The following is a 20,953-nucleotide window of genomic DNA, read 5'->3' as shown; positions in this document are numbered from 1 at the left end:
ATTGTTTCGAGTTTTAGAATGGTAAACTATTAAATTTCATTTAATATAGATCCATTTCTAGGTATTAAGGTTAATTGGAATTTAATGCTCCCATTTTGGCCTTCTCTAGAAGTTTGTGCCCTAGATCTCTATATAAGGAAGCCTCCTCCTCTCATTTTTGCTAAGGCATATGATGATAAGAAAATGTACATATGCATAACAAGGCATAAGGAGATGAGACAAAGATATAATCTTTCTTGATCAAGCATTAAAGCACTCAAGAAAGAATTCATCTTCAAGCGTTCAATTCATCAAGAAGATCCACTAGTAGCCATTGAAGGGTTCAAGCTCTATGGAGCCCTCATATTGAAGATTCATCCATTTCCATTCAAGCCTCTTCCTAATCCAAGATCTATTCAAGATTGGTGTTGAAGATATAAGACAATTGATTTAAGACATCCTAAATCCTATTCTACATTCATTTGTAGCATCCATACTTGTGGATTCAAGGATTCAAATTCTCCACAAGGATTTCTACACAAGCAAGGTGAAATAGTTCCATTTAATTTGTTTATTCATATTTCATATTCAATTATATTTCAAGGTTGATTCAAAACTATGATTTGTCCAAGGAAAACCCCCAATCCAACAACAAAACCATTTTTCTTGTAGATACATGTGTGGAATGATGAATTAATGTGCAGATTTGGATACCCTTTTCGTTGAACTTGCAGGATCTGCAAACATAAATTTCATCGAAGTAGTGCAAGTCAAGGTCAACTTTTTGGGGCACAATTTTGCCCCAAGGTAAGATTGTGCCCCACTATATAGGGAAAGATCAACCTACCCTTAGAAAAGGAAAATATTTCTAGAATTTTTTGAACTCACAGTTTTAATTGAGGAGTGTGAAATTCAACAATTTTGAGATCATTTGACACAGTTTTTAGCCAATTCTTTTTTGGAGGTAATTAACTTTATTTCTTCATTTTAATATTAATCTCCTATATTTACATCTCCTATCATAATAATTTAAATTTATGTGTAAAATATGGGTTTAGGGTCTCTTTCATGTGCACTATTCTAAAACCCTATTTATCCATATTGTATCCTATTCACCTTGATAAGTATTCAAACCATGTTGACTCCACACATGGAGGTGTTGCACAAGGAACTAGCCTTTGTAGAAACTTTTATGTAAAAATATTCTCATCTTTCTACTCATGAAGGCTTAATAGACCTTACTACCAAGATATATGTTCAATTTCACTCTCTAGAGGTGGTGTGCAACAATTGAGATGCAACACTCAAGATTATAATGGAGGTTCATAAAACATTTTTGGGAAAATACATTATTTTTGTACCACCCATGGAATATTTTAAATTAAGGGGGATATTGAAGTAAAGGGGGCTAATGAAAAAAGGAGAATTGAGATAGAAACAAAGAGGAAAATGGAGAGCATACACAATGGGGAAGTAAATGCAGAATAGAGGATGACAACAGTTCAACATATTTTCTCAATAGGAGTATCAAATTCAAATACAACAAATAACAATCAACTCAAGGGGAGTTATGAAGTTTTGAGGTATGAATAATAAGTCATAAATTTTACAAAAAATTGAAATTTTGAAATTTTTTATGCGAGTAGAGTAAAGCAAGTAAATTATCCAAGTTATGCTCATAAGTTAAAGTTACATATGAATGAAAATGTAAATTTTCCACTCATGTCTTAGATTGCTTTTGAAATATGAGTGACTACACACTTAGTCATATTCATAAAGTGCATGCTAAGAAATTAGTTTATGTTAATCATAAGTTGTTAGATAATGCATGTCGAGTGTAATATACAGTATGTGTTGAGAAAATAGTTAGTGCCAAGTCACTCCAGTGATGATAAAGCTAATGCATGCTAAGTGATTTAGATGTCATGTAAATAGTGGATGCCAAGTCATTTAGAGGATGAGTTACAAAACATTGAAGATATAGTGGATTTTGATCAACATCAAAGACTTCAAGTGCTAAGTCAATGGTTATGGACATAGTTGTTTGTATTGGCACAAACTCCTATGTAAACCATTTTTGGTCCAACTTGAGGATTGTTTTGTGATTCTAGAAGATATATATGAAGGTATATTATGAATCCCTATGAAGTATATGAAACTAATCAGATTGAGGAATGTTCTAAGCAGAAAAATCAATGAATCACAATTGTTGATTCCTACCTAACCTTAGGTCACCTAAATCTTTTTAAAGAGGGAAAACTCTAATGAATGTGAGTGTGAAGGAAGAGGTTTACATGTGTAGATAGAGAATTCATGGTGACTAAGGAGATGTGAAAGGATTGTATTGTTGAATCAGTTAGAGAGAATAGAGGAAAGTAGAAAAGATGATAGAAGTGATACATCTGATCAGGAGGATCAAGTATACACCAACAAAGAGAAGATTTGATATCTAGCAAACCAGTGCTAACTAAAGGATCAAGGATGTGACATTGTAACAGGTGAATTAGTGAAATCTCTTAATAGAGTAGCCCTATTATATTTCAAGTTCTAGTAGACCTTTTTATAAATCTCTTAACCAAGTTCTTACTTTATTATAATTTAAAGTTCTTTATCTAGACACACTTTTAGCAAGGTGTTGAAATCCTTTAATAGGGTGAGACCTAAAAGTCTTTGTAAGTCTTTAATAGGGCTGACCTTTCATAGGGTAGATCATAGTTTATGATCAAACTTATTGTAACCTTAATTAGCTACAATTTACAACTACAATAGTGAATATTTCTAGGTGTCATCCCCACCCCAGTTTTACCTTCTCATTGGAGGGTTTCTAGGTAACCAAATATCTTGTGTCATATGTGTTAATTGTTTCATATGGATGAATATATTTAGTTTGGTATTTCAATTACATTCAAATTGTGATATGGATGTGTGGTGAATGTTTTTATGGTTAAATTTTAGGACTGTTAACCTCCATCCCCCCCCACTTTCAGAGTTTACTTTCCCACTATTAATTTCAACACCCCCTTCTACTATATGTGTGTCTATGTGTGTACATATATACATACATACATATATATACATACATATATATATATATATGGATATATACATATGTATGTATATATATGTGTATGCATGTATATATATCTATATGTACATATATATGGATATATACATATATGTGCAAACATATACATACATACATATACATATATATACATACATGTATATATGTATATGTATATGTATATGTATATGTATATTTATATGTATATATATATATATTATATATAGATAGATATTATATATATGTATATATATATATATATATATATATATATGTTTATGTATACACACATATGTGTGTGTGTATACGACTCTAAAGTACCATATATAGATAGGGAGGTTGGGATCGAGGGACTCAATCGATTGATATGCTACATATAGTTCAAGTTCATGTAATTCATACCTTACTCACCATCCTGACAAAGCCCCATCTCAACTCTCCCTTGATCTATAAGGGGAATACTCTCCCTCAATAGAGAATTCCCTTAGATTAGATCTCTACCCAACCCCTGATAATGAATAAAATATGCATAGATAGGGGATTATCTATCTCAAGAAGTTTCTTTCACATAAATAATATGATTGATTGATAAGTATTGATGCTCTAGATATCCCATTCCATTTATCATCCACCTATTATATTGATTGGTTGGCCACCCATCCGATTGGTTCCTCAAATTATGAAGTGTGCTCCACTTAATACTACATTATACAAATGAAATAGAGAAATAATACAAATCAAGAGAAAAAAAATATGAGTTCCTCATTATCATAAAAAATTTAGAACTACAATATGAAAACCCACATAGGAACCTTCATTACAACAATCTACAAGGTAGAGTTGTAAATATCACACAGAATTGTCCTAGATAATCAATGAGCCTTCCTTATAGTAGAAACTTTTTACTATCGAGAAGGTTCTAGAAACTAACCCCCTAAGTCTTTAGGACAGCCAACCTCATATTATATAATCTCAATACACTTTATTACATAGGATCAACTCAAGACAATTTACAAATTACATTTTCAGACGGATTCACTTCTAGAGCCCATAACTAGCAAATCCTTGGCTAGTGATCTACAATGGTTGATAATGTAAATGTCCATCAATCAATGTTTCACCTTATTTTAGAGACATTTAGGCCTTAATCATTGGATCTAAAGTTTGGATAGCCAAAATTCATACCAAAATTCTACAATAATTGCACCAATACATATGATATGACAATAAAACTCATATGGTAGCATTATATGTCAAAGATGAACCTCCACATATGAGATTAGAACAATTTGAGAACATTATACCAACTTACTAAAATTATCAATCTTTCACAAATAATAACTCAACACAGGAATAGCCCTTACTATACCAATCCATAAAATTAGAAGTAGAAATATTTTTGGGTGATGCAAGATTAGCCTTACACCCAAGATGCTCCTACATTAGACACATGGGTTAATTTGAGAAGTGACCCTATCATGTCTTAATTAGTTAGAGGAAAAACAAGAGGGTCAACCTCATCTTGTGCTAGCCATGATGAATCCTCCAATGGCCTTCCTTTCCATTTGACTAGATATTTTTCATAGGTTATGTTCCTTGCGCTTCTTCCAACATGACTATTTAGTATCTTCTTAATCTCCTTTGTAACTAAAGTAGATTCCAAAATACTCCATTATACTTCTGCAACTTCATAATTACCACTTTTATAATATTTTATTCAATTTGAAATGTTAAATACTAGTGAAATATTTAGTTCAGCTAGAAACTCTACTTCATAGGCAATTCTGGAATCATTCCTTTTCACTATTTTGCAAGGTCCAAACTTCTTCTTTTTCATCTTATTATATGTACCCACTAGAAATATCTCCTTCCCCAAATGAACCATGAAATCATCTCTACTATGAAATTCCTTATACCTCTTTTTCACATCTTACCTAGCCTTATACTATGTATTCATCCTTATAATGTACTTCCTGACCTCCTTATGGATGTTGTTCAAATGTTCAACAAAATCTTCTACTTTGGCACTACTTATCTCTCCTTTATCCTATTGTCTCAATTTAAAATAATTTATAGGAATTCTTCCATATACAATATGGAGGGTAATTTATCAATACTCTTGTTGACAGAATTATTGTATGCAAATTATGCCTATGATAACATCTGATCCGAACCTTTTGGCCTATCCCCAATCAAACATCTCAACAAATTTCCCAAACTCTAATTCACAACTTTTGTTTGTCCATCAATCTATGGATGATGTAATGAACTAAACTTCAATGTTTTCTTCAACTTCCTCCATAATGTAGTACACCACAAATACCCAAAAAACTTGGTATCTTGATAAAAAAACTATGCTCTTTGGTAGAGCATGTAATCACACCACTTCTCTGAAAAACAACTCCACTACATGAGAAACATCACTAGTCTTCTTGCAAGGACTGAAATGTTCCATTTTTAAAAATAATTCAACCACCACAAATATTGAATTACTTCCTTGGTATATAAAGAATGAAATCCATGCTAACATCTTCTCGTGGCTTCTCATGTATAGGTAATTGTAAGAATTTACCTAAGACAAAATTGAAAATGCCAAGATTAGGAAGCTCAATAGATAGCACAAGAGATACAAATGACATGATCAAATTAATGATTCAATATTGATCAAATTATAATGGGTAATGAATAATCATATATAATACATGTAAAGGTACCTAAATATATAGGCAATGGAAGATGACTAGGAGTTATGTAGGTGATAAGCACAACAACTAAGAACATATCCACAAAAGGTGGATTATACCCCATTTTTCATGAAACAATGTGAACCAATGAGAGGTGTTAGAAAACATATGTTTGAATAGCGTACTAACTCCTAGGAGTCTACATGATAGCTAATATGAAAAACCATTATCCTAAGTAAACTTAATTAAAGTATAACTAGTCATTTAATTACACCAATACCCCCCCTTAAGTGAAACTTAGGGGACTACACTTAAGCTTACAAAACCTAGATGAAAATGCATGATGGGTCCTAGCTACTAGGCCATGTTAGGTACCCATGTACAATATGCAAGTGCAAAAGATATGTAATGAAATCTCTCATAAAGTGGAGAAAGAGGGAAACCCACATGGGAAAAACCCCCCTCCAAAAAGAGAGATAAATACAATAAAATAAAATGAGAGAGAAGACCTCACGTGAAGAAAATATGCCCCCATAAGAGAGAAGAAGTGGAAGAGAGACCATGTAGGCCCCCATCAATGTAGAGTGTACACCAATGGTAGAGGCTCCAAGATCATTGTAGAAATTTCTCCATGAATGTAGAAAAAATTTCCTCCCCTTAGGAAGAAACAAAACCAAAGGTGCATCATTGAAGTTTCCCTCATATGTAGGAAGAAACTTCAAAATGTACGGAATCTATAAAACCTACTCAACTACCCCCATCTTAATACTAAAAGGTGCCTCCTCAAAATCATGTATACTATGCCACTATATTAAAAAATACTTATCAAGATCAATTGAGGGTGAATTTAGAGCATGTCTTAAAGACCTAAATAACTCTTATAAAGAGAAAGTGACCTCCTCCAATTGTTGTATCAAAGGATCTTCCATTATGTCAACCTCAAAAGAATGATCAAGTAGAGAATGAAGATTAGGGTCAGCATGTTCCCTTGCAACAAGTGAAGAAGGATCATGTTCAACAAAGAGAAGATGAATGTCATCAATAATGTCTCCCAAATTCACAATGTAGAGTAGTCATCCCATGGAATTGAGTTTGGCAGATAATGATCATCCTGTTGCACTAAATCACCTAAATCCATAGTTGTGTAAATGCAAGAATCATTAAGAACAATAGTAGATATAATATCAATAGGAGGAGAATAGGTAGATGGTTGAATAACTTAATCACATGTGAGAATATCCAAGTACAAGTGACCAAAGTTATCAAAATCTGAATCATCATTAGAAACATGATCAAAATATATTGAGAAATCACTATCATCATCATGAGAAAACTCTAAGAAATAGTATAGCCAATATGTATGATCAACCACCCCTATAGCAATGATCTCTCTTCTCTCCAAGTCTCTGATAAAAACTAAATCAAGTGCGAATTGCACAATCCTCCTTCTATCCCCATGAGTGAGTTGATAGATGGAAAGAAGATTATGAATTAGGTGAGGTATGCATAATAAATCTTTGAACTATCCTTCCCCCTTGTCAATAGTTCTTTTCATAATCACATTCATGTAAGTATGATTTACCATCAAAATAGGTGCAGTAATACAAGGATCAAATGATGAAAATATGGACTTTGAAGATGATATATGATGTGAAGTTCCTGAATCTAGAAGCTATCTTCCTAAATCATGACTTGAAGTAACAAAAAAGGCTTGGCCTTTACCCAAAAGATCATTCCCTTTATCTAAATTTGAAGAAGAGGATGAAGTAGTTATTCTTGAAAGTAGAGTTATTTGGTTCTTCTTGAGAAAATTATTTAGTTGATCAATTTCCTTCTTATAGAAATGATGGTCTTCATGTCCATTCTTCTTGCAATATACACAATGATTTCTCCTTATTGTTAGATTTATCTTGTGATGAGGAGGTGGGTTGATCTATTTCATGTGATTTAGACTAGGTTTTGTCCTTCCAATATTTTCACTTCTTCTTTCCTTGATTCTTGGTTGGTCATCTTAATACCTTAGTAATGAAGGATTGAAAATTCTTTCACATTGACTTCATGATTAGATAAAATCATGTGTTTTCCTAATAATAACATAGTGACTTCATTTTATTTTGTCAACTCAAGAGTGTAAGCTTGAGAGGGTGGCTACAAAGTATATTCTCTGATTCCTCTTTAATTCATTACAACTAAAATAGAAAGGGAATGTTGAAGGAGACTTAAGCTAGGAATTAAAATGACATCTTATCTTAGAGCTTAGAGTAATGCTAAAAATAGTAAATCTATCTATGCACCTATGTAAGTTCACTCACCAAGTGGCCCCCCTTGGATGAGTGAATAGAAAAGACAATCAAGATAGAAAATGGAAGCCCTAACTTTTTATTTTATTCATTCATAGTAAGAGATTACATCTGATTAATAACAAGATCACACACTGTTGTTATGGAAAATAATCTATTCTATCTTTCTCCTAGAAAAAAATTATTTTAAAGCTATAGTGGGTGTTATTTAAAGGAAAACTATAACAACTTCCTACTTCTATGATCACTCCATCAACAAGGATCAATTATAGATTCATAAAGTTTATAACAAAAATATCATTAACTATGATTTAACTGTTGTAAGAATATAGCAAGTTAAGTTAGCTATATTCATGTGCTACCATAATAGAAATCACACAATAATCTGCTTGTTGTGATGATTCATCAATTTGGTTGGCTTTGACTTAGCATTGAAATGAAAACTTTGAATATGTGTGGAAAGTCCCTAAAAAATATTGAATGCATACAACTTCCACATACATATATATTTATTTCATCATCAATGTTAGAAAAGGTATAATGTTCAAACTATCACTCTTTGCAAATCCTATGGCTATAAGAAGGAATCTACTCAAACATAGCATGAATGAGGAAACATTCATCAACATATAAAATTTCTTCACTATACTATAGAAGTCCATAGGTTCAAGGAAACATAGGATATATGAAATATCTATACTTCAATCTTCATGTCTTAACATATAGATAATATATTCATAAAAACATAATTTCCTTTTCTTAAACCATAGAGTCATAAAATGTTTCTATAAGATAATTGTCTTAAAACTAGATAAAAGGTTCTCAAAATAATGGCCTTTTAGAGGCTCATCATTTCCCACAACTGATCTATTGCTGGTCTCCAGCAATCATGAAATTCTTGATCTGGATCTGCACTCTCCAATCACTAGGTGTCCTCTGGCTCATTCTTTACATAATTGAAGTAATCATATTTTTTCTTGATCCTCTTTCAATGCCAAACTTTAACAGCCATGTCATGATCTTTTGCATTCTCATTTATTGCTAGTAGTGGCTATAGGATAATTGGGGGTTGATACCTTAATTGCAACCAATATTTACACTAATTTCTCCCCGAGTCAATATACCAAGGAATCCTAATTGTAGCAAGAGTCAAGTTCTGTGGAGTGGGGTTCTCTTATTTTTAGATCATGTGGCATTCTAATCCATCACTTCCTTGAGGAAAAAATTTCTATCTCAACATCCTGAGGTGAGTGTTGTTCCCATTTTATAAAGGCCCATTCTTTGATTGAACACACCTTATCAAGTCTTGCAAGATTTCCCAAAATAGAAATCCAATCTAGAAATGTTTGTCTAGAATGTTAAATTTCTAGTCTCATGAATAATGGTTCTATCATTTCACTCTCTCTATAAGGTACATCTTGATGTTCTCTACTTATTTCATTCTCTATCCATGACATCACTTCTCTTAACTGTACATCCCCTACATATAGAACTAGGTTCCACTATGTTTCATTAGGTAGTGCCAGATTATGAAGATACAATTCACATAATAAATTTTTAAAAGCCATGGGAATAGATCAAAATGCATCATAAAACTCATGTGGGATAGGGATAGAGGGATTAAGACCTTCCACAATTCTAGTCAATTTAGAATTTGAAAATTTTTCTTTAAGAAATAAGGCATATACTAGCAATGGCAACCTAAATTCCATTAATTTAGGAATCAATATTATGATCTGCTAAATTCTTCTCTTCAAGACTTCATTATGATCTAAACTCTATTTTAACTAGTAACTTTTCTCATTAATACTATGTTTTAATTTTTCTTTCTCCATTTTCCATTGGGCTCTCTCCCATAACAACTATTGAAACAAATTAATTGCTGTAGACAAAGGTGTAGATAGATTGGGTGGTAGTAATGGCTCTTGATTAAAGAGGTCTATCCATTTAGGTATTAAATGGGGAGTTTTTTTGACACTCTATGGTGTGGAGCATTCTCATTTTCTTATGATAATTATTGTCACCACATTCTCTTCCCTACTAGATTTAGTGGCTACTATGGCTAATGTTTCTAACCCTTCTTGATCCATTTTTTCTATTACTTCCTTAACAAATTAAGGTCTAAAATCTAGATAATCCTCTATAGGTAACTTTGTAGAATGTTCACCAATATCTTGCATATCATGGTTTTCCTCAAACTCCTTAGATATTTCAATCTCACTAGACTCCTTATTCCTATCAATAAGCACATAATTGACACTACAATCAACTTTAGGTTGCAGACTCTATAAATTGCATTCTTTCACTGACTTCATTTTGGAATAGTTTTTCCTCTGGAGAGGACTCCTTTTCACATTCAAAAAATTTAGGGGTAACTATGGGAACAAAGGCTTCCAGAACCCTACTCTCAAAGAGTCTTGTACTTCACCTCATGGGTGGTGTTGAGAAGCATGAAGAATTCTTCTATTTCCTCTTGCTTATAAGTATTTCGACTACAAGTGCTTTAGGAGGTTTTTCTAGATCTTCCTCCTCTTGAGAGTGCAAGGTTTCATTAAGGTTACTCTCCTCATCTAGTTTTCATTCTAACCCTTCTTCTTCAGGTTCCAAAATTTTACCTTTGTCTTTCTCAATGGGAGACCTATTCTTAGTAGATGATGGGGCCTCAGGGGAACTAGCAACTTCTACATTTTCGTTTCCCTTTATGCTAGCAATGGAGGGTATAGCTTTGTAAATCCTCTTCTTAGCTAGTCTGGGACTAGAGGGAGAGGCTTCAAGAGCAATTTCAGCTCTAGGAATAACTTTATAGAAACCATTGGATGTTATTTCCCTATGTCTAACACCCTAGCCTCTAGGGCTGACCAACCTAGGTTCTACCTATTTTAACTGCAAGAACTCCTCCCATGACCCAATTGCTTCCTTATTTAATTCCCTTTCTATGATTAATTTTATTAAGCAATGTTGAGAGATTAACACACAATATCTCATAATACCCTTCTTGCATCAAATATCATAATTTTTTTTCATGTACAGGTCCACCACCCAAACACATTGCAAATTATCATTAAAAGTTAAGTAACTACTTGTAATTTCCTTAATTTCATAATGATGTAATCGTAGAAGGACAAGTCATTGATATGTGACATTAAACATGCAATTATTTCTAGTCATCGCAATGAACTTTTGAAGTTACATGTGATTTAAAATTGATTTGAAAGAAAATATTAAATATTTCCCTCCCCCAACTAAGAAAAGGCATGGGTCCTAGTAGTTTAGGATATGCAAGAGTGAATAATTATAAACAATACCAAATCCTAACAAAGAATGAATAAAATAAAATAAAATGCATGTAATGTTATGTGGTAGGTACCTGGTAACTGATATAGGAAAGATGTTCTAGAAAAGATCATCAGAATTGATAGAGTGATGGGATGGAATGGTAAGATGGAAAAGAGAGAAGGTGAAGTGAAGTGGATGTGAAGAAATTAATTTCAAGAAGAAAATGTTTATTATGAATGCCTTGAATGGAGTCAAGAAGTATCAAGAGTCAGGGTAGGAGACCCAAACTCTTTGGCTACAAGAATGAAAATATCCTCATTGTGCTAGAATTGTTGTAGGAACTCTTCATAACTAACTTGTTTATTGTAAAGCTTGAGGTGATGCCCATTGACAAGTAACTTGAAGTGAATAGGATCAATGGTAGATAGTTGAACTACACCATATGGAAATATGGCAACAATCATATATGGTCCTAACCAGCATGTTTGGAACTTTCCTAAATTATGCTGGTACTTTGAGTCATAAAGGAGTGCCCAATCTCCTACAATTTTTTTTTATGTTTGATAAACCTATCATGAAAATATTTTCTCTAGTGTTGAATGAGCTCAATATTCTTCAATGTGAATTTCCTTAATTCTTCAAGATAATTTAAACTTGGGATCCGGTCCTATTGTGCAACAGTGAGTTCTATCTAGAGCTCCAAGGTGGTCTTAAATGTTTTATATTCAAATTCTATAACCATTACTGTTGACTTACCATAGACAAGCTTGAATGGAGTAAAACTAGTTGTTCACCTTCAAGTGCTTCTATAAGCCCAGAGAGCTTCAAAAAGGCATGTGGCCCAATCCTTCCTATGGAGTGCTATAGTCTTGGTGAGAATGGATTCCAGCTCCCTATTTGTAACTTCTACTTGACTATTAGTTGGTAATGATAAGGTGACAATTTACCATGCCTGATAGTATATTCCTTCATAAGAGCAGTTATCAAATTTGATATCCCTTGAGTGTTTCATGGGTTCAGCCTCTACCTATTTGGTTACATAGTTAGTGCACACCAAAATATAAGATATTCCTTATGAAGTAGGTTCAATAAGTCCCACAAAGTCAATCCCCATTTTTTCAAAGGGTGTGACAACTACTTAAGGCTATAGGGTCATTTCATCAGATTTAGTGGGTCTTCCCATTCATTAACACTTGTCACATTTCTTCATATGTCTAGCTACATCCTTGTGCAAGCTAGGCCAATAATATCTAGTTGTCAAGATTTTTAAGGTTGTTCTTTTGGCTGCAAAGTGACCTCCACAGTGCTCATCATGACATGCCTTCAAGACATCATATGTTTCATCCTCTCTTAGACACGGACCCATGCATTGATAAGGTCCAATATAGAACATAAATCCAGCAATTCATGAATAATTAAAGCTCTTCTTTGCTAGTAACTTTCTTGCCTAGGTAGAGAAGTGAACTAGCATTTTACCTGTAGTAAGGTAGTTAGAAGTATCTGCATACCATGGGTTTTGTGTAAACAATCGAAAAAAGGTGCTCATCTGGAAAACTATCATCAATGGATGCAAGATCATTAGGGACATGTAATTAAGAGAGAAAGTTAGCTACCACATTGGCCTTACTAGGTCTATCAACTATGGTGATATTAAATTCTTGTATAACAACTAGTGAGCCAATCTTCTTGAGATTGTAGGATTGTTCACCAAATATTTTATAATAGAATGGTCAATGCAAACAAATATTTCTTATCCAGTATTGTAATGCCTGAACTTATTAAGGGCATAGATGACTGCAAGTAATTCCTTTTTAGTGACTATGTAATTAAATTCTACACCTTACAAATTCTTACTAATCAAATAAATGACACATTCAACTAAGTCTACTTTTTGTCCTAGCACAACACATATAGCATAGTCTGAGCCATCTGTATGAATGTGAAAAGGTAGGCCCCAATTGGGTCCTCTCAAAATAGGCACTATGAGAAGAACTTTAAGTTGTAGGAAGGATCTTGCACATTCAGAGTCCCAAGCAAATTCAAAATCATTTTTGAGCAAGTTGTAGAGAGGTGCTACAAGTTGACTGAAGTTTTTGATAAATCTTCTATAATATGTAGCATGTCCCAAAAAACTACATACATCCTTTTGCTTCTCTAGTATAGGCAAAGTGCTAATGACTTCAATCTTTGTTGGATCTACTTAGATGCCCTTAGATGAAATAAAGTGGCGTAGCACTACCCCTTCCTCCATCATCATAAAAAATTTCTCACTATTTAATGAAAGTTTATAGTCCTGACATCTTTTGAGTATCATTTCTAAATTTTCTTTTTCTTCTTCAAAAGTAGCACCATAAACAATAAAATCATCCATGTAGTTCACCATGCAATCAATAGAAATATCTAAGAAGATACTAATGACAACTCATTGAAATGTGGTTGGGGTATTGCACAAGCCAAAAAACAAGACTGGGTAGGAAAACATTCCCCATGGGTAGGTGAAATGTATTTTTTCTTGATCTTTTGGGGCTATTTGTATCTAATTGTAACAACTGAAACCATACCAAAAAAATTACTTTTTGCCAGCTAGGTTGTCAAGGACTTGGTTTATAAATGGAAAGTGGATATGCTCCTTCTTAGTGGCTGAATTGAGCTCCCTATAATCTACACCAACTCACAATTTTCCTCCCTTCTTGCTTACTATAACCAAGGGTGAGACCCATTGGCTATTAGAGATGGGGTATATAAAACTAGTACTTAATAGTTTTTGCAATTCATTCTTAACTATATCTTTTAAGATAGGGTTAATTCTCCTCTAAGGTTGTCAAATAGTTTTGAATTTAGGACTGATGTAAATCTTGTGAGTGTAGAGCATAAGGTCTAATCCTTTTGTGTCCATGTAATCCCAATTAAATGTGCTTGGATTCTCCTACAATAACTACAACATAACTTTTTGTTGAGAGGGTGATAAGGCATTACTTACATTTAGTTATTTGCCTAGACCAACTTCCATCTTCATAACCTTATCTACCATGAATAATTGGGCAATAGGAGAGGAATCCATCTCATGAGGTAATAATGAGAGAAGAAACTGTGAAGCTTATGAATGATGTGGTGAATTCAAGGATGGTAAAATGGTCTCTAAGATACATTCAGCTTGAGGACACACTAGAGATTCTATTCCATATTCATTCAAAAGAATAGATGAAATTATTTCATCTTCTTCTCAAGTATCTATAAATGATTCTCTACCTATCATCATCAATTTATGGATGGAATTGACTTCTAGATCATCATCACCCAAGTCTAGCTAGATTACCTGGTCACCTGGTAACAATGGTTGACCACGAGAGTATAAAGTTAGGTTCTTGGTATGAATACCATTGGATATTGTCATCTTTCTAGATCAGCAAGCTATATAGACATCTATAGTGGCCAACCATGGTCTTCCTAAAATTAAAGGATATCCTCCCATATTAGCCTTTGGGGAGAGAACAACAAAATCAATTGGATACTCTCAGAAATTTAAGGCAACTATAACATCTTCTATCATCCCATCTGGTTTAATAGTAGAGCTATCAACAAGTTGAAGTATGGTGGGTATCTCTTTGAGGCCAATGATATGTAGCCAAGACAATACCTTCATTTTCATGACATTAATAGATGCTCCTAGGTCAACCAAAGCATTTTGAACTTGGATCCCATGAATAGTGATTGTAACTAGAGGATTCCTAGGGTCAAAGTATTTAGGTACAGTTAATTTCTTGAACATTAAGTTAGAAAATTGTCCTAAGACATGAATGGTTTTTGGATCTTTCTTCTTCCTTCCTAGTTGCTTAATACATGCTTCCTTAATAGATTTAGTATAGGCATGTACTTCCTTAATAACATCCAACAATGGTATTTTTACTATCATCTAATTTAGCTAATTAAGAAATTCAATGGCTTCATGGTTCTCCATGGGCTAGATTTGTTCCATTAACCTATGGGGAAATGGAGGTTATTTGGCTATAGGAGAGGTCTGCTGATTGGGTATCCTAATTCTGAGTTTTTTTCCAATTGTGCTCAAGTTGTTGCCAACCTTGCTGAGCTTGCTACAACCTTGCTAAGGTTGTTGCCAACTATTATTTCCACTAAAACTAGTATTCTAAAAAAAATTCCACTTATTATTATTATTATAAATTTGAAGAGAATCTTGTGGCATACCTTGTCTTTGAGCCCATGGCCATCTTTGAGTGACATAAAGTACCTCTCCATTTTCATCAATGGCTTTGAACTCAGTCGACATTGATTCATTCATAGTAAGAGATTACAACTAATTAAAACCAAGATTACACATTGCTATTATGAAAATCAATCTATTCTATCTTTCTCTTGGCAAAAACCTCTTTTAAAGATATAGTGGGTTTTATTTGAAGGAAAACTACAAAAACTTCCTACTTCTATGATCACTCCATTAATGAGGATCAATTATAGATTCATAAAGTTTACAACAGAAATATCATTAACTACGATTTAACTCCTTCAAGACTATAGTAGGTTGAGGGAGCTATATTCATGCACTACCATAAAAAAAATTACTCAATAAACTTCTTATTGTGGTGATTTATGAATCTAGTTGGCTTTGACTTAACATTGAAATGTTGACTTCAAATATGTGTGGCAAGTACCTACAAAACATTGAATTCATACAAATTCCACATACATATATATTTATTTCATCATCAATGTTAGAAAAGGTATAACGTTCAAACTATCACTCTTTGCAAATCCTATGGCCATAGGAAGGAATCTACCCAAACATAGAATGGATGAGGAAACATTCATCAGCATGTAATATTTCTTTATTATACCATAGAAGTCCATAGATTCAAGAAAACATAGCATATTTGAATTATCTATACTTCAATCTACATGTCTTAACATATAGATAATATATTCATAAAAACATAAGTTCCTTTGCTGAAACCATAGAGTCATAAAATGTTTCTGCAAGGTAATTATCTAAAAGAAAGATAAAAGGTTATCAAAATAATGACCTTTTAGAGGCTCATCAATTCCCTTGATTAGCTACCAGTGCCTTAGAATTCGAAGACTTGAGAATTACCATACTCATCAATTTTAATTGTTCCAACATCAACATCTCTCCAAATAGCTAAAATAAAGGTGTAGTAAATGTACTTCTCATGGTCAACTTGTGAGTGTTGTAGCTTGAAAAAAAGGATGCATATTCTAGAGAAAGACTGTCCATCATATCATGAATCAATTGGGAATCTTTGATGGTAATACCACAATCCTTAAGTTGTACTCTCAAATAATTAGCTTTGTTGAAATCTTGGATTTTGTCAAAGTTTTTAGTATCCAATTTGAGAATCTTTGCTTGAATTGTGAATCCCTTATCTTCATCTACTTTACCTTACAAACTTTTAAGTTTATCCCAAGTTTCCTTGGAACTACTCAAGGGTATGATGTGAAACAAAAGATCTCATGAGACTACTTCTTTAATGATTACAAAAGCCTTTTAGTCTTCAACTTTTCTTGTAATATTGTCTTTAGTATCCATATTAGGACCAGAGGGAATTGGAATTGTTCCATCCACAAAGAGAATTAAGCCTTTTGTCATTAACCTACTCCATACATTTTATTTCCATGTGGCATAGTTATGTGGAGTTAATTTTGGAAATTAAGAAGAACTCACAATGCAAAATTGAAAGAATGCAAGACAAATAGAATCACAATCACACAAGACACCCCCAAAATTTACTTAATCAAAGACCCCCACACCCAAAATAGATTCTTTGGCACTTTATATTTAGTGCATGTACAATTTCCACTTGTCAAAATGGAAAAAAAGTGGACTTTTGATTTTGATGAATACAATAGAGAAGATGAAGCTATAGAAGACTCAAGAAGATAAGACAATAGATCTCTCAAGGATTTAATTAATCACAACTGCCAAAATAGGCCAAAAATGACCAAATATTGAAAGTACTATGCCCACTTATAATTACTCCAAACTTATACTAGATCTAAAAAGTAGACAAAAAAATCATGCACTTTCAAAAAAATGGCACCTGAAAATGTGTTTGTATGAGGCTAAATGAAGCCTCTAAACTTGCAAAATATGGAATTAGATAGGTATAATCACCAAAATATCCTAATTATGTATAGTGTGTTGACCAAAACTAGAAACCACCAACATGTGGATGAGATTTCTTTCACCAATATGGATGAGTGATGAGATGTGCACACTAAAGGAAACATCAATATTGATATGGCTTAGCTAGTGAGTAACATAGAGGTTGTGATGATTGCTTGGGAATATTTGAGCTACTAGTTGTGGATTAGATGTAATGCAACCAATTGGGGTGAGCCCATTTCTTGATGTAACATCCCTTAGGGCCAATTCAATTCAATGATAACCAATTTGTGAATAAATGTGATGATCCTATGACTGTGGATCCAAATCTCCAGATCAATGAGGTTTTATTATAATTGCTTGATGTGTTGAAGTCACCCAATTTGCACTAGGTAGGGGAGTTGGAAGATTAGATATGAGAAGGAGGTATTTTCCTATAGAATATGTCTCAATGTGAAACAAAAGCTTGAGGCAATGTGCAAGCACAGATCAATGAAGAGAACAATGGGCAATGTGGATTGCTATGACTAGATCTTTACTTTAGTGCACTATATTTTGAGATAGACCATGGGAGGACTGCAAAGTTGGGTTGGCTTGGTAATAATGAATGTTGAAAATTCTAGTGGTGTGTGTCAAACCAAATGAAGTGGGTGTTCTATGATTGGATCCATGTGGAGAAAAGAAAATGTGAAGATGTCACAATCAAATTTGTCAATGAGTAAATGCCATTAACAATGGTCCCTAAGGAAATCCTTGCACTTTGTATTGATTCTCGGCTTGGGTGAGATGGGTTGGGTATAGATTTTGATCCCTCTTTATAATAAAGGACTTGCAAAGGATTTACAATGATCAAGATAGTGGCAGTTCTAAACAATTTGGTATGGGGGTCCTCCTTGAAGATGTGCAACACCATGCTAAAACACATTGTCTCAGCCCACAATATTTCGTAGACAAAAATGATATGTCCACAAAGAAAATAAACTTTAAATTAGATAAATAATAATTTTAAATATTAAAAAATAATTATTACCCAATTTGCAGATCAGGTTGCCAAGCCCAAATTGCAAAAATAAAATTCCTCAATTTTCACTTTTATCAAATATAGGCAAATTTATAGTCAAAATTCATTGAAATGGCCATTTAAATGCAATAATGAGGTCATATCTTTCTCTATATTCTCCCAATAACTACGGATATGCCATATCTGAATCATGACCCTCCAAAATGTGAAGCAATGATGCTCTCCAATGGCTAACTTGTTGGTGTTTTAAACTACCAAGTAGCAAAATACTTGATACCAAGATAATGGAGAACAATTTAGTCTAAGGATTAGCTATTTCCTACACTTAACTAAGAGGTCTTCAGATCTGGATCCAACTTCAACAAAATCATAAAGATATTCTACTCTTTAGGCTTTGTAAAACCAAGGCATGTGCACCTAAGAGAAAAAGGATTCAAAACTTGATACAATCTTCACATTTCATTCATTCAATGACATCCTATTACAATACTCATCCCTATAGTAGATGTTTGGTCATAATTCTTCTTAGATTTACAAGTAATTTTGTGTAAGAGCAGCTAACAAAAACACAAAGATTAAATGCAAACACATATTGACCAACTATGATACTCTTCATACATTTAAAGCAAAATTGATTTTGATTTTAAGATTTTGCTTGATGCCTATCTATGATCTCTTCATATGCAAACTAGAATAATTGATCAGTGCCTCCTCCCTTGGGATTCAAAGTCTATCCAACTATTTTGACATAATTGATTGTATTACAATCAATATTATCAGTAATCTTCCCTAAAACTCATTCTTATGCATATCCTTCTTACTACCTGGAAATACTATCACATCACTATAGCATTTACTCAATTCATTGAATTAAAATCAATAGTGAATTGGCATACAACCTATCCTAGTTGCATTAAATTGAACAAGCTTTTCCCATACAATCTCAAAATATCTAGCTAATAATAGTGGAGACAAGATTTAGAGAAAATAGATATAGTGACAGTTCATATTTGTATTAATTTTCTTTGAAAATTGTATAACATTGGAATAATACTCAAAACAACTCAATACAAGACAACATGATTTTAGAATGCTAGTGTATTTTTAGACTTGTAGAGAAAATACATCATAAAATTTGTATCAAGAAAACTAGACCAATTTAAACTAGCAAAATTAAAAGTTATACAATAGTTTAGACCCTTTCTCTAGCCTTGGAATCTCACTTATATAGTGTGAGATGCAACAAGCTTCAGGCATAGAGTTACTAACAACTATCCTTAAGATAGAAAGATATTTATAAAGTTACTATCATAAAAGAAAAAAATTGGTGCAATAGAATGGTTTATATTATGAACATTCCTTTTATGGGGACCACTTCTGAGGCATTTCTCTATTGAGGAGTTCATGATTGGTTCTGTCATGATTATCATTCCTCGGAGCACATGACCATTGGACTTGCATTAGATGGGCCATGTTTTGATATCTAAAAACTAAGTTTCACTCGTGGTTCCCCATCCAAGTCAGCTTGTACCAACAAATGGACAATTACACTTGATTGTCCTATTGCCAAATCATTAGTTTGGGCCTTTGTAATTGTATCTATAGTTAACTATCAATCCTTTTCCTCCTCTATTTTTATTGATGAGTCAATTATTTGCAAATCATCTTGTTCCATTTCATCATCATCAACTTTAGCAATCACTAAGTACTTTGCATGTACAAAATCTACCATCCACTTGTCAAAATGTGTGTCATTTGGCCAGTTAAAACTCGTAATCTCATGTTGTTTCTTCATCATGTACTCTCCCAATTTATCTATTTCAATAAAATCTTCTCTGAAAGAATCATAAAATATTTTCACTTTTACAACTTCTTCTATTGTATTTTCCCACCTTGCATGTTCCTTTTTCATTTATGACCCTATTCATCCTAAGGCACAATAGATCACGTAATTCTTGGGCCCATTCCACTTTATCTTTTAATTCATCTTTTTTATTCCAGGCATGGGGGAAGAGTCCAAAGTTTCTACTCTTATACTTTGCAAGATAATTTATGATTCTCCTCTGTAATGCAATTCTCTTATTATCAAACTCATAGAGATCATTTGCCAAATCAAAAATCCTTTCTATTTGTTCACAAGATAAACTAATAATTGAAAAACATAGAAGAGTAAAATCTTTATCCATTTTATTTCATTTATTAACAATTGGCTTCAAGGCCTCCTCATTTTCTTTCATCTTATTCCATATGTTTATTACCTTTTTCAGTTGTTCATAGAAAGTAGGCCAACCAATTTTATCTACTAAATACATAATTTATTTCCTCAACTTATCCTTACATTGGATATCAAATTCCACATGCAATGCCCCCAATTTTCTCTTTTCTTCTTCAAAATCCTCTATAGTATAATATTGAGGTCTCTATGGTGTGTCCAGAATTTCTATAAGAGGAGTGGATTTAAAAGGCTACACAAGTGGATGAGGATAAGTAATT

Source organism: Cupressus sempervirens, chromosome 6 (assembly GCF_028749045.1).
Source record: "Cupressus sempervirens isolate cs-2001-9-10 chromosome 6, ASM2874904v1, whole genome shotgun sequence".
Classification (NCBI taxonomy): Eukaryota; Viridiplantae; Streptophyta; class Pinopsida; order Cupressales; family Cupressaceae; genus Cupressus; species Cupressus sempervirens.
The sequence above is the reverse complement of the archived record's forward strand: the minus strand, read 5'-3'. Positions refer to the sequence as shown.